Genomic DNA, 26,462 nt, shown 5'->3' on the forward strand with positions numbered 1-26,462 from the left:
GCAGCTGTGCAAATATGATAACATTTTATCAAAGTGAATCGAGGAGACTTGGAAGTGAGTCATTGAACGGAGGATGACTTAGTGCTATCTCTGCACTCAGCGTTGAGGGGCAATGTCTTTTCCTTCCTGTTAGTTATCAGAAGGGGACAGAAATTGCCAAGTTTAGAAGGGGAAGAAATTTACAAAATTTTCTGAGTGTGTTAAGAGGCAAAGATAACACCTTTGTGAGCATTTTTTTTTTTAATTTATTTTATTATTTATTTTATTTTTGGCTGCGTTGGGTCTTCATTGCTGCATGCGGTCTTTTCTCTAGTTGCGGAGAGCAGGTGCTACTCTTTGTTGAGGTGCGTGCGATTCTCATTGCGGCGGCTTCTCTTGTTGTGGAGCACGGGCTCTAGGTGCGTAGGCTTCAGTAGTTGTGGCACTTGGGTTCAGTAGTTGTGGCTCTCAGGCTCTAGAGCGCAGGCTCAGTAGTTGTGGCGCATGGACTTAGTTGCTCCGTGGCATGTGGGATCTTCCCAGACCAGGGCTTGAACCCGTGTCCCCTGCATTGGCAGGCGGATTCTTAACCACTGTGCCACCAGGGAAGCCCTTTTGTGAGCATTTTTGAAGAGTAAAGAATTTTCCTGAATCTCGGTGCATTCTATAAACTCAGAAGAAATCAACGGCTGATGCCTACATTTTACCCCAGGCAAAAACATCCCTCATATACAAACTGTGGATTCACTGCAGCCTTAGATGTATCGCTAGCCTGAGGCTAAAACTCTTCCTGTCTGAAAGAAACAGACCCTATCTGGGTCACAGCCTTAGTGAATGGTGAGCTGGCCTTGCCCAATTTCTTCAGATCCCTGAACACAGAGGGAGAAAAAAAAGAATTAATCAAACAGAGCTTGTCAGGTGAGTTTCAGGAGGGGCTCTGATGTCTTTTAGAATAGGAAAGCATTAAGATGTAACTACACAGAAAGGTAGAAATAAAAGCTAGATTTTAGTGACAGCAGCATCAGGTTTAAACAAGTTTTTGAGCTTGTTTAAGAAATATGAATATTTGTTTCGCTGTATCTCGTGTACTGTCAGTGATGACTTTTCAGGGACCTCAGAGATTTAATGGAAAAGTAAACTGATGAGCACGTGATTAAGCCATCAGACCCTGCAGCCATCAGGTAAATGGAAAACCCAGCTTTCCCCTCAGCCCCGTCTCTACGGCCCCTGAGCCCACCTCGACTTGAGGTGCAGATTTCTTTACAATGCTCTCTCTCTCTTTTCTCTCTTTCAGTCTTTCTCTCTGGTGTCTTCTTTACCGAGTTTTTCTATCCTAAAGCTTTCATGGTCCAATCTCTATGGTGCTCTCTTGCAAAGTCATTTTAACATTTGGTAGGTTTAATTGCTGGAATAATTATGCCCTTCCCTGAACTGATGCGCTGGGGTGTGGAGTGGAATGAACAAGTGAATATCTGTTGATGGCACTTGAAGAGTGATAAACAGATTTACATCAAGCAAGCTGCGTAGTCTGAACTGACATGTAAGATGCCCCTGGGGAGTGACTGATTTTCTGCTTTTTTTTTTTTTCATTTGAAGTACCTGTCGTTTCTTTTCATTTCATATTTCTTCAGAGGCAATCAAGACATGTTAGTGAATATAAAATGCACAAGTCAAACATTTCTTTAAAAAGAAACTGCTTTGAAATAATGTAACCTGTAGAAGTCAGATATATTTTCTAACCTTATGAGAAACATTTGCTAGTGTAAAAGCCTTATTATGTAAGCCCATCTGCATATGCAATAGTAAATATTTCCTTAATACCATCAGTTGGTTATGAAATAGTCTTACAGGTTGAAAAATAAATTATACCTTCTGTTAAAAGTATATATTTCTCTCCTTCCTTACTTACGGTTCCTGTAGCTCAAAATCCATGGTGGTGTGTGAACTCTCCTGCATATATTAGTTTGGTTTCTCCGGTGAACCTCTGTTTGTTAGATTACCTTGTGGTTCTTAAGCCTCTTTCAGTTCGTTCTTGTCTCATTTTCTCTTTCTCTCTCCCAGAAAAATCATTTGGAAAATGTATCGCTAGTCAACATGTGTTGACTGTTTCCCATTATAGGCTCTTTGTGGTTTGGAATGTGGGGAGATATGAATTAAGCAGTGGGAGAGGCAGCCTGTGGAATGGACCAGGCTGACCTGGTTGAGCAGGTTGATGTAACCAGATCAATCATCTCATCACCCTCTCTCTCCGCTTCCCCCCATCTGCCCACCTCCTCCCACTGTCCCCAGTACTTCAGACAAAGGCAGTAGAAAGAGCATGAGCGTTGGCGTCAGACAGACCTGTCTTTGAATCCTGCCAACTCCTAAGCTGTGTGACTGGTCAGGCACTTGGTCCTGTAGGTCAGGGTTTTGTTAGCTGGAACATGAGCTGGGTGACCATATGCCCCGCCTTGCCTGGCCAATCTTGTCTTATGCTTTGTGTCCTGGCATCCTTATTAATAACGTCTCCTGGACTTCCCTGGTGGCGCAGTGGTTAAGAATCTGCCTGACAATGCAGGGGACACGGGTTCGATCTGGTCCGGGAAGATCCCACATGCTGCAGAGGAACTAAGCCAGTGTGCCACAACTACTGAGCCCACGAGCCACAGCTACTGAAGCCCACGTGCCCTAGAGCCCGAGCTCCACAACAAGAGAAGCCACCGCAATGAGTAGCCTGCACACCACAAGGAAGAGTAGCCCCCGCTCGCCACAACTAGAGAAAGCCTGTGTGCAGCAATGAAGACCCAACACAGCCAAAAAATAAAAAACTAAAAAAAAAAGTCTCCTTTCACTGCCTCAAGTGCCCTGAGTAGATTATATGGTGACTCTAAAAATGAGGATAACTGTTATCTTCTGTTGTTGTGGTGAGGATGGCATTACAACCGTCTACTGTAGTGTCTGGCACATAGATCCTCGAGATGGTACCTTTCATTAGTAGTAGTAATTATTTGAAAGGAGGCTCCACCTGATCTAAGTGGTTTACTTGATGGGTGAGTCTGGACATGAGCTCAGAACTGAAAATTTCATTTTCGTTTTCTACTATAGAATTCATTTAGGTTTTATGCTTTGTTTTAGAAATAGAATTAACTCCCACCTAGGTTTTTTAGGCTCTCAATTAAATGTAGGGCTCACCAAATAAATTTACCAATGTCAGAAGAAGTAATGATGACTTTAGGTTGGAAAAGAGAAGAGAAGTTAGGCACAATTTATTTCATTTTTAACAGGAAAACAGTGCTGTTTAAAACAAAAAAAACAAAAAAATAAAGCATTCCAGGGAAGAGTAGAATTAATCATAGGCATAGATTGCTTTCTTAAAAGTACTTCTCTCGGATGAGCTCTTTGGGTAGAGGTTGAGAGCTGAATAGCCTGGTAACAAAATCCAGAGGGCAGAAGTCCTTGGAAAGATGGGTGGGGTGTCCCAGTAGGGGTCCAAGTGATGCACAAGGTAGAAACCACATATACAAGAAGTTCTCTATCGTGGAAATGGCAGAGGGATTTATGGGAAAAAGATTGTTAGGAAGAAAACCAAGGGTTGGCCCTGTGTGTTTCTTTCCTGGAGTCATGAGCCAGCTGCCAAACATATTAACTGGACACTATCATGTTCCAGACCCTGTATGAGGCCCTGGTAAGGTGGGGATGTGACACACGGTCCCTGCCTCAAGGAGCACAGACTATAGAGAAGGAGAGACACATGAACAACAGCAGTCCTCTGTACTGTGGTAAAGATGTGCTTGGTGGCTAGATTGGTTAACTGCTGCAACAAACAGCCCCAAAGCGCTCAATGACTCACCACATAGACATTGTTTCCCTCTTCTGTTAGAGTAATGAGGTGTTGGAAAGGCAGTCCTCACACGGCTCCAGTGATCTGCATGGCCTTCGAGCTCCCTTCCAGATCCTCTGCATCCAGTCATCAGATGGAAGAAAGAGGACATGGAAGTGTTGCACAGGAAGACTTTCTGGGCCAGGTTTGGAAGTGGTGCCCACAGCCATTTGTCATAGCTTAGTCACATTGGCCCATGTAATGCCGTGGCCAGGCAGCCAATTTCTGGCAACAATTCTACACTATGGAAGAGGAACTTTAGTCTTTGGTGAACAGCCAACTGTTTCTGGGACTTATGCATGGAGAAGGAGTGTAATGGGAGCTTAGAAGCAGGAGAAATGCAAGTGTGTGCGGGGGGTCGGGGGGAGGGAAGGGAAATGATAGTAAAAACCTCTCAGGAGATTAACATTTAAACGGAGTTTGGGAAGAGAAATAGGATTTAAGTCATAAAGAACAGTGGGGGAAGGACAGTTTAAATAGAAGAAACAGCATGTGCAAAAGCACTGGGGCACTCATTCATTCACTTATCTAACGAATCTTTATAAAAGCGCCTTTGAGGTGCAGGAATCATTCCAAATGCTGGGATGGCGCTATGTAAAAGACAGACGAGTTTCCCACTCTCATGACCCTATATTCTAGTGAAGGGAGACAAACCTTAAATAAACAAGCCAGTAAGTACACAACTCAGAACATCAAAGAGCATGTTGTGTGGGGGAACCGCATGTCTTCAAGTCGGGCTGGGGCAAACGGCACATGGTGAAGGTGGAGGTGAAGGCAGAGAGAAATGATGAGACTGGAGAAGACAGACAAGGCAGCCAGGAAAGGGCCCTTCATGCATTAAGGGGCAGCAGGCAGAGGAGACAGGCTCAGCTTTGATTCGTAGAAAGGTCTGGGGCAGGCTCGTGGCTGCAGGGAGCCCAATTACAAGGCTGTCGGAATAAATGAGGTATGAAATAACGAGGCGTTGGTGGAAACGAGAGCTACGAAGGAGGTACAGTATGTAGCAGGGGTCCCCAACTCCCGGGCCACAGACCGCTATCGGTCCGTGGGCTACGAGGAACCCCACCGCGCAGCAGAAGGTGAGCGGCGGGCGAGTGAGCGAAGCTTCATCTGCATTTACAGCCACTCCCCATCGCTCGCATTACCGCCTGAGTTCCGCCTCCTGTCAGCATTATGGTGAGTTGTATAATTATTTCATTATATATTACAGTGTAATAATAATGGAAATAAAGTGCACAATAAATGTAATGCGCTTGAGTCATCCCCAAACCATCCCCCCCTCCCCCCCAGTCCATGGAAAAAGTGTCTTCCATGAAGCCGGTCCCTGGTGCCAAAAAGGTTGGGGACTGAAGGTATATAGGACTAGGCAGTGGCGTCACAAGAACTAAAGAAACAGAGAGTCCAAGAATGACCCCTTGTCCCCTCCTCCCAGGTTTCCAGCAGAAAACAGGTAGCATGTGTCTCGTTGACTTCAGTCCAATCATTCTAGTTTGTGAACACTTTTTAAAAATATATTTGTACAATGTCACAGAAAAGTTGAAAAATTAAAATTTGTCTCTGTTCTTTTATTAGACAGTAGTGGGTACAAATTATTTACTTAACACTATTTGTTTTATACGTATTGGCTTAACTATTTCCATTTCTTGTTCCACCTGTTGTGAGGGGCATGTCTCCAGGGAAGGGTAGACTTAATGGCATTGCTGTGAGAGGGGGGTGTCCACAGGGTCTGTTTCCAGTAGGGTGGGCCCCCCACTGGGGGGCATCATTGGACTGTGTCTGCCCAACATGACAGTCGAAAGGGGGAAAACACATTTGAATATATGCTGATGTAAATAAACAGTCCACTAGGTTATAGAATTCTGTAGTCACGTGTTGTACATGAGGGTTTTCGGAGCTTGGGAGAGGTCAGCTGTGCACCATGCAGGCTGGTCCATAGGGATCCAGACAGAGAAGAGAAATCACTGAGAAAAGACTGGCTTGTGTGAGTTCCTTATAATAGAAACCTCCCACTTCTCACAGCCTGACAGATACTTACTACACTCCTCTAATATGCCACTGTGTTAGGTGGCTGGGAAGGCAGTAGATTAAGGCTCAGCAGAGCAAACTTTGGAATCAGACTTGGGTTTAAGGCAGCGGTGTGCCGGAAGCAGCCTGAACAGGCTCCCAAGAGCCGGTAGTGAAATATGCAGGACTTTTGCAAGGTGCATGTTAAACCATTGGTAGCTTGAAATCAGCCACGGAATATTTACACTGTGGAAATTGACAAGTGCTACAAATCAGGCCTTTATTTATTTGTTCATTTATTTTTGCCCAGTGAGCTGGTGTACCAGCATGCCACTGGAAGTCAGCTGCTACTTACTAGCTATGTGACTTCAGGTGAAAAATGTAACATTTTCTAGCTTCATTTCCTCATCTGTAAAATGGTGATTCAGTTCAATGCTATTCACCCCATAGCCTTATCTAGAGAGTTAAATGAAATAATGGTTGGAAAGCACTTTGTATAATGTCAATTCCATATTAAGAGCTCAAACCATGGTTACTATTATTGTTGTTGTTGGATGCTGTTAGATAACAGTATCTACATATACTGAGGACACAGACTGATTTGCTTGCACAGTAGGTGTTATTATCTCCATATTAAAGGTCAGGAAACTGAGGTTCAATGAAGTCAAGTTACTTGCTTGAGATTATAAACCTAGTAACTGATGGAAGTAAAAGCTGCCAGATAGCAGAGCCCATGTACTTTGCAGAAAGTACAGATTCCATCCTGCATCTGTGCTGGTTGCCGGTGGCCTTTAAGGTTGCCTGACCAGGTTACTGGCCCAGAACAGCACAGGGAAGCACCTGGCAGCCTTCTGTGGGCTCACCCATCTCCGAGACAGGCTGGAACCACACCACCTGCCGCTTTCTTTCCACGTTATCACATTTCACTTTCTTTCATCCCTCAAATGAGACGACCCGACATTCTTCGTGACCAAGCTGGAATTCTAGCTAGTATTTTTGATTTGGAACTAAAATTTTTAAAGATAGCAATGGACAGTTTAGAACTGATTCACTATTCTATTAGAAGTGAACAGATATATTTTGGGGAATAGGAAAGAAAAGAATATTGAGGTGACAAATGCAATTATTATTACACAGAACAGCTTTCCTGAAGACCAGCTCTGCAATCTTTATATGTTTTTAAATTAACTTACAAAGGATGTGACTAAACATATCTACTTTGTTTGTGTCTGTGGCTCCTGGGGTTTTTAGCATACACTTCTATAGTAACTCTTTGTAATAGAAACATGGCTGTCTTCTAAGACAGATTTAAAATATTTCTCAGAATAAATATGACCATCAACTGGGAAGGAGACTGTTAAACGGTGAGTTTAGTTTCCTAAGGTGCATCATTAGTAGCAACTGTTTTATGTGTAAGAACTTCTCCCTTAGGGAGAAAAATGGAACCCCAGTAGTCAAGGCAGAACATTATGCCTATAACCTTCTGGATTCAAATGATGGGGCTCTAACCTGAATGTAATGAAAATTTCAAAGATGAAGTGAGTTGCCAGAAGTGCAACTCCTTAGAGCATAGAGGGAGGAAGGAGAGGCATCAGAGAGGATCCCAGGACAAGTCTACTCACTCCAGATATCCTGGAAACGAGACAGATGTGCTGCCGAGGCAGGGGTGCAGCGGCCTTCCCTCTGGGTGGCCCCAGATATCCCTGTGGAAGGAGCTGGGTTCCTACCCCTACGCCCTGGTGAAGGGAAGGGATCAGGAACTCTGGAGACTGACTTGTTTTCTCAGTGAAGCTGAGCAATGCTAGGCAGAGCTCAGAAGCCAGAAATAAACGGTCCTTTAAAGTTCAAGGTGTCCAAGAAAGAAAGATCATCTCCTTTCTGCTGTGTGTGTTTATAGAGAAGAGGCATGCTAGATTTGAGTGTGAATTTAACACCAGTGCTATTAATCAATTGCTTATTCATTTTTCAGTTGATTTTTGTTTTTTATTTTATTCTCTTTTTCCAGTTTTATTGAGATGTAATTGACATACAGCACTGTATAAGTTTCAGGTTTACAGCATTAATGACTTGACTTACATACATCTTGAAATGATGACCACAGTAAGTTTAGTGAACATCTGTCACCTCACCTCATAGATACAAAAGAAAAGGAAAAAAATATTTTTTCCTTGTGAGGAGAACTCAGGGTTTACTCTCTTAATAACTTTCATATATAACGTACAGCAGTGTTGATTATATTAATCATGTTGCACATTGCAGCCCTAGTCCTTATTTATCTTATACATTTTGCATATTCATTTATTCAAACTCACACTTCTTGAGCATCTACCATGTGCCAGAAACTAGGCTTGATTCTAAGGATCTAAAGCTGAATTAAGCATAATGTTTTATCTTCCAAACTCAAAACCCCAGTGGGAACAGTCGTTTAGACAAGTAAATTTAATACAGTGAGATAAGTGCTAATAGACGTATGTACAAAACGCCAGGAGGGACCATGGTAAGACCAGCTCCATGAAGTTGGGGAAGGTTTATTTCATAGTGGAGATGATATTTAAACAGATTAAACTTGTCTTCCCTTGTCTGTCTAAACTCCAGTGAAAACCAGTAAACATAAACAATATTGACTAGTTCAGTGCTTCTTCTTAGCTACGCAAACCACAGAGGACAATGGAACAGTTTCCAAACCTGGCACCCTGTGGGTGCCTGTGGGGCTTAACAGAATTTCTGTGACCTTGAAACATATGAAAAAACTCTCAACCACACTCACACACACAAAAACGCAAATTACTTGTCACATTGACGAAAATCCAAGACCCATTCTGTTCGTGAGGCTGTAGGGGAGACAGGTCCTCTTGTGTATTGTGGTGGGAATGTAAACTGGTACCATGCAGGGGAATGTGGCAATACATTATAGGGTAATAAATTAAAGAAGCGCTTATTCTTTGACCCAGCAACTCCACTCCTAGAAATGTATTCTAAGCATAGACCTGCATAAGTGCAAAATTACACATGCACAGAAGTTATTCTTTGTGGTTTTCTTTCTTTCCCCTCCCTCCCTCCCTCCCTTCCCTTGTAATTGTTAGGTATCTGTGGGAAGGGACTTTGAAACTATGTACATATCCTGTTTCTCAACAAACTTTTGATTAACTCATTAATATCGTGATTCCCTATTTTATTCATGGATTATAATTTGTCCTATCATTACTTACTTTGAGGCCCAAATTGTCCCAGATTGGTCTAGTAGGAGCTTCTTTAAGCTGGCTTCTTTGTCCTTTTTAGATGGTGTCATTATTCTTGGAGTACTTCCTTGCTTTCTGGCACAAGATGTTCTAATGTTGGACTTTCCCTGCCCCAGCCCTGGAATTGGTCACTTCTCCAAGGATCCCTGGTTCCTTTTCGTGGTGAATGGTGTTTAGAAACTAAGATTTATGTGCTAGCTGTGCCCATTCCAATTGGGGTGTCACTGCTCTCAGGCTCTCTCAGTGGACAGATGGATATATATGTGTGTTTGTGTATATATGTTTACACCTTTATTTATTTCTATGTCTATGTATATATTTCAAAACTGAGTTTACCTTGATACCTCCAATTCCTATCTAATATCACAGGATTCATCCTAGTTTTCTCCTTATTATTTGTAACTCCCTTCTCTGACACTGAGAAACTTGGCTCCCATTTTCCTTAATATAGTCACGTATTTGCTCAATCCACCTGGTGTAACCCACTTCCCATCACTGCCTCTGCCCCTATGCAGATGCTCTCCTCACTCCACCTGTGCTTTGATACTTGCATCAGTTGGAACCACTGCCCAGAGCCCTCACCTTGCTGGGGCTCCAGCACCCTGCACCAGGTAGCCCTCCCAGGTGAACCCCTCCTCACCCTGCTTGGGCTCTGATGACCCATGCCCAGCCCCTGCCACCTGTGGATGCCCTCCTTACCCAGCCTGGGCTCTGGCCCCCTGTTTTGGGCCATCACAGCAATGCCTACCTTCCTCCATAGCCACTTGCTTTACTCTGACCTGCTAAGAGCTTTAGGACTAAATAGTTCAGGAAGGCAACATTGGGAGGAGGAAGTGGAGGAAGAAAAAAAGTGGAAGCATTTAAATAATTTTTTTTTTTAAATTACAAGATGGAGGAGACAGGGTTGGAATCAAGACTCACGTACATTTTTATTTAATTCTGATTTTTTGACCGAGTGACTCTTTTAATATTCAAAAAGAGAATTCTTAAATTTGAAAATAAATAAATGTAATTATATATCAAATAGGTAACAAACATACCAAGAAAATCAAATTATTTTAAATGCTTTAGAAGACAATATTTTAAAATTTATTTTATTGAAGTATAGTTGATTTACAATGTTGTGTTAATTTCTACTGTACAGCAAAGTGATTCAGTCATATATATATATATATATATATATATATATATATATATATATAAATTCTTTTTCATATTCTTTTCCATTATGGTTTATCACAGGATATTGAATATAGTTCCCTGTGCCATTCAGTAGGACCTTGTTTATCCATCCTGTATATAGTAGTTTGCATCTGTTAACCCCAAACTCCCAATCCATCCCTCTCTCACCCCTCCTTGGCAACCACAAGTCTGTTCTCTATGTCTATGAGTCTGTTTCTGTTCCGTAGATAAGTTCATTTGTGTCATATTTTAGATTCCACATATAAGTAATGTCATATGGTATTTGTCTTTCTCTTTCTGACTTACTTCACTTAGGATGATAATCTTTAGTTGCATCCATGTTGCTGCAAATGGCATTATTTCATTCTTTTTTTATGGCTGAGTAATATTCCACTGTATATATGTATGACATCTTCTTTTTCCATTCATCTGTCGTTGGATATTTAGGTCATTTCCATCTCTTGGCTACTGTAAATAGTGCTGCAATAAACACTGGGGTGCATGTATCTTTTCAAATTATAGTTTTCTCCAGATATATGCCAAGAAGTGGAACTGCAGGATCATAGGGTAACTCTATTTTTAGTTTTTGAGGGACCTCCATTCTGTTCTCCATAGTGGTTGCACCAATTCACATTCCCACCAACAGTGTAGGAGGGTTCCCTTCTCTCCACACCCTCTCCAGCATTTGTTGTTTGTGGACTTTTTAATGATGGCCATTCTGACTTGTGTGAGGTGGTATCTCATTGTAGTTTTGATCTGCATTTCTCTAACAATTAGTGATGTTGAACATCTTACATGTGCCTACTGGCCATCTGTAGGTCTTCTTTGGAGAAATGTCTATTTAAGTCTAGAAGACAATGTTTTAACCTGCTTAGTGGGATATATTCTCAGAACAAAAAATCTCAAATTTAATTCAGGATTTTAAAACAAGTTGTAATACTATTTTAATTTTTTAAAAAAAACATACCAGTTAGCCGATTTATTTATTTATTTATTTTAATAAATCTATTCATTTTATTTATCTATTTTTGGCTGCGTTGGGTCTTCATTGCTGCATGTGGGCTTTCTCTAGTTGTGGTGAGCGGGGCTACTCTTCGTTACTGTGTGTGGGTTTCTCCTTGCTGTGGCTTCTCTTGCTGTGGAGCACGGGCTCTAGGCACGTGGGCTTCAGCAGTTGTGGCACGCGGGCTCAAGAGTTGTGGCTTGCGGGCTCTAGAGTGCAGGCTCAGCAGTTGTGGCGCACGGGCTTAGTTGCTCTGCGGCATGTGGGATCTTCCCGGACCAGGGCTTGAACCCGTGTCCCCTGCATTGGCAGGCAGATTCTTAACCACTGTGCCACCAGGGAAGTCCCTGATGTTTTAATTTTGAAACTAATATATATTGCAAGATAAAGCAAATAAGTGATATGTTAATGTTGTTAGCAACTAAATTTTTAGTATAAGAGAAAAGCAGTGTTAAGTATAAAAATCAAAAAAGTTAAAGACCTCTGTATTGTTAAATTTGAATTGGAAATTTCAGTATGAACATATGATTTAAAAATATATACATGTATATTTCCCCCTACCTCTATCCATTGGAAGGACCTAGAAGAATTAACAACTCAGTAGCAGTGAGTATCCCTAACACCCAGATTTTGATGTCTAACCATTATTCTCACTGAAAGGAATCAGGGTTCTTTTAGAGAAATGGCTGATTTTGGGTCAGGGTACAAGGTGAGACTGGGCTACATTTCTGTGCCAATAATTGGTTCTCATTGGCCAGAGATGGGACAATTTGAGCTTCAGAAAGAAAGACTGCAATGGAATAAAACACTGAATAGATACAAATCTGTAAGTCTATAAAATGATACTCAGAAAAGAGAAAAACAAAGACAGAACAAAACAAACAAAATACCATTTGTCACCTATCCCTGACTCTGAAAAGTGATAATTTAAATAAATAATTATCTACCTTGCCTTTCCAGAAGGAGCAGTTGATGAGATAAAGCTCCCTTTCTCTCTCTCACTCTTTCTTTCTCTCTCCTATTATCAGCTAATAAATGTTGGATGAATGTTAGAAACAAAAACATAATCATATTGCAACCCCTAATGTAGTAATTGACTGAGGCAAGAATCATCCGCAGATGAGAAAGCCATTATATATATAGTGATGGAGAATTGGATGCTCCAGTGCTGCTGAAGTATTACTCCACAGATTATCTGATGATTTAAAAAGAAAAATGGAACTTTATGATGGAGGCATGAAGCTGTCTCTGGCTTACTGATAATGGGTCAATTAGGTATGATGTACTTCGCAATGTGTTGCAGTATGATACAGCATCAATAATGATATCTTGCCTAAAATGTTTAACCAGAATGTAATCCAGCCTCTATCTCCAACCTCCAGTTTACACGAAATGCTTGGGTGACTGGAATAAGTTAAATGACACTACAAATTTAACAGTTGGGCACAGTCAGAAAGTAGGCCATTCTGAGGAACAGCTGGCCTGGCCAAAGAAATGGGAGGGGGGCATTTTTCTGGGTTACAAGTGACTTAACAGATATAACAACCAAATATAATGTGGATTGGATCCCGGTAGGACTAAACTGGGAGTAACATATATTTTTGGAGCAATTGACAAAATTTGAATATGGATCAGGTATTAGAGGATGATAAAGAATTTTAATTAATTTTGTCAGCTGTATAATGGTATTGACTTTAAGAAGGAAGATGTTCTTATTTTCATGGTGTCAATATAATTTATTGAAAACACTTTAACAAAAAGATTAATGAGGCAAACATGGTAAAAATGTTAACAATTATTAGTCTAGGAAATGGGCATGTAGGTGGTAAGTATACGATTCTCTTTTTTTCTTTATGCTTGAATATCTTAATAATAAAAAAGTTAAAAATCATTCTCATTCCTAGGTCCCAATCCAGACTTACTGAATGAACATAAACCCTAGTTGGTATCTGCATTTTTTTCAAGTAGCCTATCTCAGTGAAGGGATGGATGAATGAATGTCTTCTTCCTATGTGTAATCCTTTTTTTAACAAATATTTATCAGGTCCTTACTGTGAGCCAAGCACTCTTCTAGGTGCTGAAGATTCAGCAGTGAACAAAACAGATACAAGTCATCTTAAGCCCATCGAGCTTGGCACCCTGCCTTGTCCATAGTAGGCATCTTTAAAGCAAACAAGCAAACTTAAAAAAAAATCATGAACTATAACACAAACACAGAAAACCACATGAAACAGATGCACAGTTTAATGAATTGTTCGGCAGCACACCTCCGCCTCCCACAGGAGTTAGGAGTCTTCCATTCCCCCCACACCGCAGTCACCACCGCCCAGTCAGAAAGCCTCTCACCCCCGCAGAGTATGTTTTAGGATGCTATTAAGAATCAAAGACAAAGTTCAGAACGCTGCCCTTAAAATTCTTCTGAGTATGTCTCTACCCCCGCCCCCAAAGTGAGATTTTACATTTTTCCTTTGGTTCAAAAGGTTTTTTTCATCTCAGTTTTACGGAACAGTACAACTCAGTTATGCGTTATTAGACATGCAATTTTCACTTTATGATATCAAGGAAATGGAGCAGCTCTGGGGCAGACTCATTCCTGATTCGCAGCTAATTCTGAGAGCATATGTCATAAAGGATCTTCAGAGGCAAACACGTAATACTATCATGGTGGGATGAAGAAATTAAAACGTTATTTAAAATAACCTCAGCGCCGGCTTCAAACGAGTGAAGGTAAGGTCTCCAGAGACTGTCTGCAGAGTCATTATGCTTGTAGTGATATTAAAAGGTGGCCGGAGGCACTGCTTGTTACCTGGGGTGGTCGAATCAAAATGAGAAATGAGCTTTTCTCCTTTTTTTTTTTTTCCCCCTTAACACTCAGAGAACTTTAATCTTCTCCCCATTTTATACGATTTTTTTTTCTCTTTTAATTTGGGTCTTCCAGACCCAGAGCTGAAAGAGTGTAAAAATGGACCATGTGTTCCCTGCCTGACTGTTCTCAGAATGCCCAAATCTTGGTAACAACACAGGGGCTGAAAAGTAAAGATACATGCGTTTCGTTTGGAAGTCACAAAGCTCTAATACTAGGCAATTTTCAATGCACAGTAATGTGCCGTCTTCACCAGGCTGTTGTGTGCATTAAGTAAAATAATGAGCATGCACAGCAGCTTGGGGTACACCCCAGGAGTGCAGGAAGGGTTGGGAAAGCAGCTGAGTTGGGGGGCAAGCGTTCCAGACTGGGTAGGAATTGGACTGCCCTTCCTGCAACTCTATCTCCTCCTTGGATGGCCTTGGGCCCATCTCCACGTGGTGAAGCCTCAGTCTCTCCACAGGTAAATGGGGGGAAGATACCACTTTCTCCCAGGAATGCTGAGGATTAATGGTGATTCTTACCATTGCCCTAGTGCTCACTGTGGGCTGCTCTGTCTTGACATCTGTCATCTCATGTGTTCCTCTCAACGTACTGCCCTCCTCATGTTACTCATGAGCAACTAGAAAATGTAGGAGACATAAGTTTTGTTTTTTTTTTTAAAAGGGGCACTTTGCCATTTCCCCTCATCCCCACCCCATCCTCAGACAAGAGGCATATTAATTGCATACTGGGTCCTCCTTTGATAGTTTGAAACCTCTTTCAAGTTACTTGATCTCTCTAAACCTTAATTTCCTCACATACAAAATGGGGATTAAAATAGTACCTTTCTATTGGGCTGTAGTGAGGATTAAATGAGATAAGGCATTTTTGTTTTTACTGGTGGTGACAAGTCTGGGTTGTTATGGAAGGTCTCATCTGAGGCTCTGCTGCCCACGGGGCGACCTTTGCTGTGCTGAGAGTTCCCCCACCTCATCCCTCCAGGTGTGAGCGAAGTAGAGAGAGTTTTCTGCAGCTGGGGCTAGAGGATGACAGATGTGGCTTTTGGCCTGTGATGGAAACTCCTGCTACAGCCCAGGCTCCCCTCAGCAAGACCTGGAAAATAGCAGAGAGATGGGGAAAGCACAATTGTATTACTTTTCTCTATCACTTCCTTTCTCTAGTTCATAAATTTCTCCCAGCTATTGCCTCTCAGCGGCTTCCTCAGGGTTTAGAACTTGACACTTCAACTTTTAATGAGGAATGATAGCCACATTTGGCTTTCATTGTTTTTCTCTTGTGCAAAACCTTTTATTTGTTTGCTTTCTGGAAGAAAAATAGAAGTGTATCATGTTGTCCATCTTGGGCTGGACATTAAATAAAAACAGTCAGATTGAAACTGAATGTCAGAAAAAGTGTTTAGCTTTGGCTGTGGGGTTTCGGACGTGACCTTCCTGGTCCCTGAGGACTAGGAAGAATTGCGACTCCTCACAGCAGGAGTACAGGCTGTTTCTTTATGGAAGTCTCTTAAAGGGCCTTGATAAAGGAAATTTTCACATATTTAGGTACGGGGAAGTCATTCTTGTTTATACATGAGTTAACTTGAATCTGATGTTAACTAGAACAGCCTGTTTGTGGCCTATCAAACATACATTGTACATCTGCTTTAATTATTAACGAAAAGGGCACATTGACCAGAAGTAAAGAACATCCTTGTTAAAAATAAAGACATCCATTTGCAGCAACATGGATGGACCTAGAGATTATCATGCTAAGTGAAGTATGCCAGACAGAGAAAGACAAATATCGTATGATATCACCTATATGTGGAATCTAAAAGAAAAAAGAATGATATAAATGAACTTCTATACGACACAGAAATAGACCCATAGACATAAACATAGAAAACATAGACATTGAAAACAAACTTGCGGTTACCAGTGGGGAAGGAGGGGGAGGGATAAATTAGGAGCTTGGGACTAACATACACACACTGCTACGTATAAAATAGATAACCTATTTTATACAGTAGCAAGGACCTACTGTATAGCACAGGGAGCTATACTCAATGTTTTGTAATAACCTATAAGGGAAAAGAATCTGGAAAAAGAATATGTATGTGTATGTATATATATAAAACTGAATCACTTTGCTGTACACATGAAACTAACACAACATTGTAAATCAACTATATTTCAATTAAAAACATAAAAAATAAGAAAATAAAATTAAAATAAAGACTAAGTTCCTCCCTTCCTGGGATGCAATGCTGGTACTCCTTCGATGATAGGACTCCCTTCCCAGATGTCGAGGCCGTACTGACTCACTGTGTACGTGCTGACCTGTTTTTTTGAAACTTTGAAGGAATGTATCCCTGACTTGTTTGATGTTCTTTGTTCTGACAAGAACATATAAAACTGCTGAAAACCATCCTTCTCTGGAGCAGTTCCCCAGAGTTATCTGAGAGGCTGTCTTCCGGGCTATAGCCCTCAGTTTGATTCAAATAAAACCCTTTTCTATTCCTATTATAGATTGTTTATTGATTATTTTCATTGACAGCCTATTGTATCAAAAATCCACGTGGCTCTGTTCACAGGTTGAATGCTGCCTTCATTTTGCTTCTCTTCTTGGTCCTCATTTGAATGCAGGGTATGTGCCCAAGGACTAGAGAGACTCAGGCTGCTCTGAGGACCCTCATCTCCCCTGAATGTCTTCTTTGCCCACTGACCTAAATTTCTGTCACCAGCCATGACCCCTAGAAGGCTACTGATGTAAGGTTACATGGGAGGTGTTCTGTTCCAGGGTCTCAGTTTCCTTCCTTGGAGAGCATCGTGGGCACTGGCTGCCAGACTCCTCCCTCCAGGCTCCCAGGCTCTACCCCTGTGGCCTCAGCACTCTCCTTTGACCACTTAGCCCCAATTCTCCTCTCCCCCCGCAGCTGTATTTCATCCACAGGCCATTTACTGTTGAGTCTGCCGACTTTATATTCCCCTGGGAAAAGTACATATACTTCTCTCTTTGTAAAATACATTTTATAGATTAATTTCTTCCTCTTTCTTTGTAAAATTCCTTGGCATGTGAAATGTGCTGAAAAGTACAAGGTTTTTGATCTCCCTTCTGTCTCAAAGAATTAAGATTCCCACAAGACTGCAGATATTTTCCCCCAAGCACTCTATGCTTAGGCAAAAACAAGCGGACAAACAAAACAAGAAAAGCACCCTCCTCAATTAGCTGTGTGATGTATTAGCAATTCTCACTGAAAATGAGACACACAAATTTCTTCTCCTTTCTTACAAATATGATTTTAAAATCACTTTGAAACTGTTCTTCTCTTTCTTCAGGTGAGATTAGAGTAAGTGTCTTAAAATCTATTTGTACATTTCTGATTACTTGTACCTCAGGTGTTTATGTATATGCCCATATGACCCAATATGTGTACAACTAATACGTTTAATTGGGCCCTTGTTCTTTCCCTGGGGATTCCTGTTATTCATTCATCCACTCAATCACTCTCTCATTCTTTCATTCAATAAATAATTTTGAATGCCTCCTTTATATTAGACTTTGTGCAAAGTCTACTAAGGGGATACTATGGAATACACACAACCACAGGCTAAAATACTACATTTTTTTAGCCATCTGAGTATCTGAGTATCACAGGTTGAGTTGTCTAGAAGTAGACTCTGGAGTTTGGAGTATATAGAGTTTTTAACGGATGGATTCCCCTTCCCGGCTGAGGTCCAGTGGTATCTGTACTTTTCTGAGCTTCAGTAGACTGAGTTCTACTATTAGCTCTGCCCCTAACAAGCTGTGTGATCTTGAACAGGTTGCTTCACCTCTCTGGATTCAGTTTTCCAATGTCAAAACCTAGGAAAGAGAAGTACTACCTGCCATTTCATCAGAAATGGGCATAGTAATAATGATGTTACTGCTTACACTTGTGTGAATACTTCATTACTTGCAGAAATAGAAAATCTGTCTTCATGACATCAATATGCAGTAGGCTGGAAAGGAGATGTAATTCCAATTTTACAAAGAAGAAAATAGTTTTAGAGAGCTTCTTAAGAAACTTACTTTGGTGGTCAATTTTGCCTCAGTGAAATCATCAGACCAGGAATGTAAAATAGCTCCTAAATTCACTCAGGTATCCAATGGTTTTGGAAATAGAATCTTTACTTGGAAGGAAGGAGACTAATATTTATTGAGTGCTTACTCTGAAGCAGTAGTGGTAGGTCATTTTACCCGTATACTTTCATTGTGTGTGACCATGTTTCTGTGTTGTTATGTATTATCCCATTTTACAGACGAGAGAACTGAGGTTCAGTTACATGGCTTGCCCTAGCGAGAAGTGGAGATGGATTTAACCTTTGTCTTCTCTGACTCCAAAGCACAGAACTGCCAGGGAGCACGGAGTACAACCCTCAACTAGACTTTTCCAGTGGGGCCATCAAAGCAGGGCTTCCCTGAAACAAGGGTAGTCTTGACTGGGGTGCTTGTGCTGTCCCAGCCCAATTGTCCCAGTATCCACAAACCTTCTTTCATGAACTGCACATACTGTCTTTATGGAGATTCACGGAAACCTTGTGCTATTGTTACGGTTGATGTTTTAATGTATCTCTTCTCCAGGCCATATTTCTTCACATGGTAGTCACGTCATTTGAAAAAAGGTATTTAAGCACGCTTATTTATTAATTATGCTCCTTCAGACTGATAAACACAATCTGTTAGACAGGCTTGATCTAAAATTTTTTTATTATTGAAATAGTACTGAAATTTCCTGGTTTCCTGGGTTTACATGAAGTCTCGTGGTGTTGATATATTATCCACTTTAATATTTAAATGTTTAGTTAGGTTCAAAATAAATCATTTTGTCCCCCTTCCTAACTCTTACTTTGTCATAAAGTTTGTTTGGCTTACTGGCTACTTAGATTTCCCTCCACAGCAAATCCTTTTGTAACTCTGTATTTCTTCCCCCAGAGTTAGAAATATGCCCGGAGCAGGACGCTGTGGGGAAAAGCAATTTGTAGTTCTTGGTAACTTTGGGCAAACCACAAACAGCATCAGAGAACTGAGAAAAGTTCAATCTCATGGGCAGTAAGCATAGTTGTTTATTGCAGAATCAGCATTGGGCATAATAGTCCAATAGATTTTTTTAATACTCACTGAATTCTTTTTCTTCAAAATCTTGAACTGTTTGATTCACTAAGGAAATATCATATTCAGGAAGTTACAGCTGAATCAGGGTTTCAAATGGACGCTTACATGAAGTTTATTTCCTCTTTAGAAATTTTGAGCTTAGGAAGAAGTTGAGAGGAAATTTGGTTCCATCCTCTTGATAGAGGTCAAAAGATGAAGTAACTTGCCTAAGAGAACACAGCTGGCTGGGGCAGAGGAGGAAAAAGACAAGGTCATTGACTTTTCTTTCTTTTTTTTTTTTTGTATGGGGGTATAGTTCCTTCACAGGGTTGTGTTAGTCTCTATTGTACAGTGACGTGCAGTAGAGTTCCCTCTCTTGACCTTCTGACAGGGCTATTGTTCTTGCTCCAAATGCTGCAAGCTCCCCTGTATAAGAAACAGGATAGGACTTCCCTGGTGGTGCAGTGGTTAAGAATCCGCCTGTCAATGCAGGGAACACGGGTTTGATCCGTGGTCTGGGAAGATCCCACATGCCGCGGCGCAACTAAGCCTGTGTACCACAACTACTGAGCCTACGCTCTAGAGCCCACAAGCCACAACTATTGAGCCTGCGAGCCACAACTGCTGAGGCCCACGCGCCTAAAGCCTGTGCTCTGCAACAAGAGAAACCACCACAATGAGAAGCCCGAGCACTGCAAGGAAAAGTAGCCCCCGCTCCCCGCAACTAGAGAAAGCCCGCGTGCAGCAAAGAAGACCCAACACAGCCATAAATAAATAAATAAACAAACAAATAAATAAAATCTATTAAAAAAAAGATCATTAAAAAAAAAAAAGAAACAGGATATTCATATGTTGGTTAACAGAAAGTTACCACTCACTGGTGGTAACCTACACATGGGTGACTGATTATATATATATTTTTTTCAAACAGACTTTATTTTATAGAGCATTTTATGTTCACAGCAAAATTGAGCAGACGGTACAGAGGCTTCCCACATACCCACCCTGCTCAGCTGCCTACAGCACACCCTCTCCCACTATTGAAATCTCACACAAGAGAGGTACGTTTGTTATAAATGATGAACCACATTGACAGATTATCACCCGAAGTCCATAGTTTACATTAGGGTTCATTCTTGCTGTTGTACATTTTATGGGTTTTGACAAATGTATAATAACGTATCCACCCCTGTAGTATCATACAGAATAGTGTCAATGCCCTAATAATCCTCTGTACTCTGCCAGCTTATCCTCCCTGCTTCCCTAACCCAAGGCAACCATGCATCCTTTCACTGTCTCCTGATTATGTATTTTTATAATGCTACATACTTATAAAAAATTCAGGCAATATGAATGTGTATAAAAGGATATAAAAGTGAAAACCTGCTACTTCCTGGCCTCCTTCAACCTTACTCCCCAGGATTCACCACCAATAGCCTGGTCTGTAGCCATCTGGATTTTTCTAGCCATATTTAAAGCCCCTTTCTCCCCCAGAACACACACAGTTTACTTTTAAAAATTAAAATTAAATTGTTTATATATATATATAATCTTCTGTAATTTGCTTTTTCAACAGAAAACAGATGGTGGGCTTCTTTCCATGTCATTATACATAGCTGTACCTCCTTCCTTGTGTGGTGCTCCAGTGGGTAGAACAGAATACATTTAACCAGTTTTCTACTGATAGGAAACTTTGCCAGTTTTTAAGAATTACAAATCATGACCATGGAATGTTACATTAGTGGGTCACAGCACCATCCAGTCTGCCTCTCCTCTCCCCTTGCAGTTGTAGGAGTTCCTTCTACCCCTGTCTGATCGTCATTCAATCTTTGGTCTAATAGTTCCAGGGGCCATTACAGTCAGTACCAGCGTCTGCCAGTCACAATGCAATGTGCAACTCTAAAATCCCACTGAACATAATTTGTGCTCCTGGAGTGATTCAGAGTTTTGCAGCGCTGCAGGCTCATTATTAAATGGCCATTATTCTGTAGAAATCAGGCAGTGCTGGTTATTAGAGGCTTAGACCGAGAGAACATTAAAATCAGTCACCAGCATCTGTACACTTGAAAAACACTGCTTCTATTTCATTCTTTCTTTTCTTTCTTTCTTTCTTTCTTTCTTTCTTTCTTTCTTTCTTTCTTTCTTTCTTTCTTTCTTTCTTTCTTTCTTTCTTTCTTTCTTTCTTCCTTCCTTTCTTTCTTCCTTCCATTCTTCCTTTCTTTCTTTCTTTCTTTCTTTCTTTCTTTCTTTCTTTCTTTCTTTCTTTCTTTCTTTCTTTCCTTCCTTCTTCCTTCTTTCTTTCTTTCCTTATTTCCTTCTTTCTCCCTTTATATTATTATTTTTTGGCTGCAACAGGTCTTAGTTGAGGCATGCAGGATTTTACCTTGTGGCACGTGGGCTTCTCTCTAGTTGTGGCGTGCAGGTTTTCTCTCTCTAGTTGTGGCACGTGGGCTCCAGAGCATGTGGGCTCTGTAGTTTGCGGTATGCAGGCTCTCTCATTGAGGTGTGTGAGCTCAGTAATTGTGGCACATGGGCTTAGTTGCCTGGTGGCATGTGGGATCTTAGTTCTCCGAACAGGGATTGAACCCAAATCTCCTGCATTGGAAGGCAGATTCTTTACCACTGGACCACCAGGGAAGTCCCTCTTTCTTTCTTTCTTTCTTTTTTCTTTCTTTCTTTCTCTTCCTTCCTTCCTTCCTTCCTTCCTTCCTTCCTTCCTTCCTTCCTTCCTTCCTTCCTTCCTTTCTTTCTTTCTTTCTTTCTTTCTTTCTTTCTTTCTTTCTTTCATCTTTCTTTCTTTCTCTCTCTTTCCCTCCCTCCTTCTTTCCCATCCTTTCTTTCTTTTTAAATATGAGAATAAAGGACCTTAGTATCTGAGATTAACAAACTTGAAAAATCCTGCATATCATCCCTTATGTCATTCATAACTCAACAGCCATTTCCTGAGTGCCTGCTCCATGCAGGTTCTCATCAGACACCAGGCTTCCATGCACATCACACATGGTTATACCCCAGGTGCTCACAGTACAGACACTGACGCTTGAAAAGGCAGTGTGTTCTTTGGTAGGTAATGGATGCTTTGCTAATATTAAAAAAAAAAAAGGAAGAAAAAAACATAAAGCAAAGATGAAGATGGAGAAAGAGGAGGAGAAGTGGGCGGCGGAGGAGAGAACGCCCTTCTGCACCCTGTGTTAAAAATGATTCAAGAAGAGAATTTAGGGGATGCAAACAAATTTTATTTAACACTTTATGAAGCAGGCAGTCTCTGTTCTCAAGGGTCCAGACAACTGGAAAATGGGGCGGAAGTCAGGAAACTTTTATAGGATAAAGAATAAGTAACAAGGAAGAGAAAAGGAGAAAATGAATAAGGAACAAGGAAATAAATATAGAGCCCAGAGCTGGCTTGGCTTGTGGGGATTGGCTGACTGGACAGACTGCATTTCTAGTCACGTAGAGCCTTTATAGGGACATGACAGTTGGCTGAGTTGTGTTTGCTGATGTGGCATCTGGGCAGGAGCTGCTCCATCCTGGGCCCAGAAAGGTATTTCAACACCTGTATACCCAGAGCAGTGGTTTCACATTTTTAGTGGGGATCAGAAACCCTGGGGTGCTTGTATTCAAGCCCCAGCACCTTTTGCCTAAATTATTAGGAAAGAAGGAAGAAAGGATGGATGTGAGGGAGGAAGGAGGGAAGGAGGAAAGAAAAAGAAAGAGAGAGGAAAGAAGGAAGAAAGGAAGAAAGAAAGAAAATAAGTCTTGAACAATCAGTCCTGGCAATTTGCCTTTTGTCCCTAGTTTCTGCCGCCCCCCCAAGCCCCCCAAGCCCCCCACTTTCACTCTCTGGCTCTAACTCTCAAGAGCTTCACAGCTGGGCCCTGAGCGCCCCCTTCCCCTCCCCAGTGGCTTCCAGGGGCAACGAGGGGCCGCATCTGCCGAAATGTAGTCTCTCTGCTACTCCTAGCCTGCTTTGCTTACTGGACTTCGCGTGTAACGTTTCATTTTATCAAGAGTCCCACTGCCCAAGAGCAAAGCAATACACACCGAGTCTAACAGCTATTGGCCTGGAGGATGGAGTCGGGCGCCTGGCCTGGCTTCTGAGACGGGCCTCTCGGTCATCTGCCCGCCTCTCCTGCCCCGTGCCCTCCAGCTGTCCCTCAGGGGATCCTCCTCTCTTTGGACCTCCTCTGGGTCTTCACCAGACACCTGCCACCATCCTGCTTTTCCTTGTGACACGTGCATCTGGTCCCTGAGCCCTCAGCTCAAGTCCCCACCCTGATTCCACCTCCACCCACGCTGGGACCTGCCTCCCGAGAATGGAGCGGTTCCTTCCCGTGGGTGTTGAAACAAAAACAAAACCAGGCCGTGCGGCCTGAGGACGAGGGGCTTGGACTCGGAATTCGGAGCACCTGGGGTGAGCAAACTCTGGGGCTTTGTGAGCCTTTGTTTCCTCACCTGTAATTATTCCCATTTTGCAGGGTTACCGTGAGGATTGAATGAGATAGTGTTTGTCGAGCGTTTAGAACAGCACTTGTGCTTAGTAAGCACATAAATGTTAGTTGGTATGTGCTTATTTTCTTTATTAGTATGATTAGGATCCCGTCTCCTCTCATCTCTTCTCCCCCGAGCTCTCCATTTATTTATTTATCTATCTATCTATCTATCTATCTATTTATGACTGTGTTGGGTCTTTGTTGCTGCGCCGGCTTTCTCTAGTTGCCATGAGCGGGGGCTACGCTTCGTTGCAGTGTGCAGGCTTCTCATTGCGGTGGCTTCTCTTGTTGCGGAGCACAGGCTCTAGGCGCACGGGCTTCAGTAGTTGTGGCGCACGGGCTCAGTAGTTGCGGCGCACGAGCTTAGTTGCTCCGCGGCATGTGGGATCTTCCCAGACCAGGGCTCGAACCCGTGTCCCCTGCATCGGCAGGCAAATTCTTAACCACTGTGCCACCAGGGAAGTCCCTCCTCTCATCTCTTTAAGGACACCCATCCAGCAATTCTTCCCCACATCCTGCCTCACCAATCTGACTCTATACGATCACTTCCATACACAAATAGGTTGTTGTTACTCCTATCTTAAAAAACAAACCCGAACAAATTAAAAGATGCCGCCCCACCCTTCCCATTTTTAGGAAAGCTCCCTGAGGGTGTTCTCTCTACTCCCATCTAGATTCTCCTCCTTTACTTCTTTCCTGAACTCACTCGAATCAGGCTTTTGCTTCCCCTGCTTCACTGAACCGGCTCTTGCTGCCAAGACCACTATGACCTCTGCATTGCCAGTGCAGCGGCCACTGAGAAGCGTCACCCGGCTGTGACACAGCTCTCCCCTCCTCTGTGAACCACTTTTTGGCTTGGATTCTGGGCACCACACTCTCCTGATTTTGCTTTTTCCTCAGTTCAGTCTCCCTTGCCGGCTTCTCCTTAGTTTTCTGGCCTCCTAGACACTGGGATGCCCTGGGACTCAGCCTTTGGCCCTTTTGCCTTTTCCATCTACACTGACTAGTGATCTCATTTGTCATTTGAGATCATCGACCTGCCCACACTCCTAAATTTACATCTCCAGCCTGGACTTTTCTCCTGAATTCCTGACTCAAATAATTATCTGCCCACCTGGCACCTCCCCTTGGATTCTAGCAGGCATCACAAACTTAACATGTCCAGAACCGAACTCCTGATCCAGCCCCGACTCCCAGCCAGCGCTCCGCACTGTCTTCCCCGTCGGGTAAGGACAACTCCATCCTTCCATGTCAGGCTGAAAACTTTGGGGTCAAGCTTGACCATTCTTTCACCGCAAACCTGGTTGCTTGTTCCTTAAAAAAATACATGCAGAATCTGCCCACTTCTCACCACTACCGCTGTTCTCATTCTGGTCCAGGTCACCATCGTTTCTCCTACACACGCAGATTCCTGTAGTCTCCTAACTGGTGCTATAGCTCGGGACGCTCCACAGTTAAAGGAGAAAGGTTAAATCAGATAGCACCACTCCTCTGTTTTAATCCCTCCAGTAGCTTCCCATGTCGTCCTGCGTATAAGCTACAGTAGATAACAAAGACACTGCACAACATGCCTCCCTCCCAGCCCACTCCCTTGTGGCCTCATGAGTTCTTCGTCAGTCATGTCAAGCACGCTCCGACCTCAGGGCTTTGCACTGGCTGTGCCCTTCACCGGGAATACTCTCTGCCCGCATATCGCATTGCTCTTTCGCATCTCCTTCAAGAGTTTGCTCAGATGTGTGCTTCTCAGTGAGGTCTTCCTTAGCCACTTTATTTAAAAGGACACCCCCTCCCCCAACTGGCACTCTCTTTCCCTGTTTTACATTCCCCTCCTCCATCATACTAATAGTACTTACCACCATCTAGCTATACTTATTTACTGTATTTTTTGTCAGTGTCTGTATTTTTGTCCCTTTTGTTCACTCTGGCACCTAGAATACTGCCTGGCACACAGTGGGCACCCAATAAATATTTGTAGAATGACGAATGGATAAGTGAATGAATGAGGAAATGGGTAAAACAGGCAGATTATTTTGAGAGTTGTGATCTTTTGATGATTTGGAACCTCAGTTTGCTGGTTAAGAAGCTCAGTTGTATTTGTACACGTGGAAAAAAATCAGACTTGGAGGAAGGAGCTACAAGAACTAAACTCACAGGTGGCAAGTCTGTCCTAGACATGTGTTTACAATGAGCCGTACCTGGCCCAGCTCCAGCCCCTGGAGGAAGGAGTGCCCTTTCTGGTGCTTACATCTGTTTAGGAGCCCAACGAGTGCAGGAGGCTTCTGGATGCATGAAGAACTAGAGCAAAGAGAGCTGCTTATTCTCTAAAGACACTTATTGATGATTCATCTGTATTCATGGTTACTTTGGTCCAAAGAATAAGGAAATATCAGACGCTCTTTTCTTTGGATGATCCTGAAAAACTGCTACAACCTCTTACTTTCTGCCTCTGGGTGTTCTGTGTTCTGTGGAGGCCATTGCCTCTGCTTGTATTTGCTGGGAGAACTTCCTTCATTTCATCATTTCTCCCTTCAAATTACATGTCTTAAAGGTTACAGACTATTTTTCAATGGTTCTGTTTCAGTTGGCTCTTCCCTAAGGGACCTATCTCTTAAAGCAGCGGTCCCCAACATTTTTGGCACCAGGGATCAGTTTCGTGGAAGACAATTTTTCCATGGACGGGGTAGGGGGGGACGGTTCAGGCGGTAATGCAAGTGATGGGGAGCGATGG

Source organism: Balaenoptera physalus (genome assembly GCF_965194825.1).
Source record: "Balaenoptera physalus genome assembly, chromosome: 13".
NCBI lineage: Eukaryota > Metazoa > Chordata > Mammalia > Artiodactyla > Balaenopteridae > Balaenoptera > Balaenoptera physalus.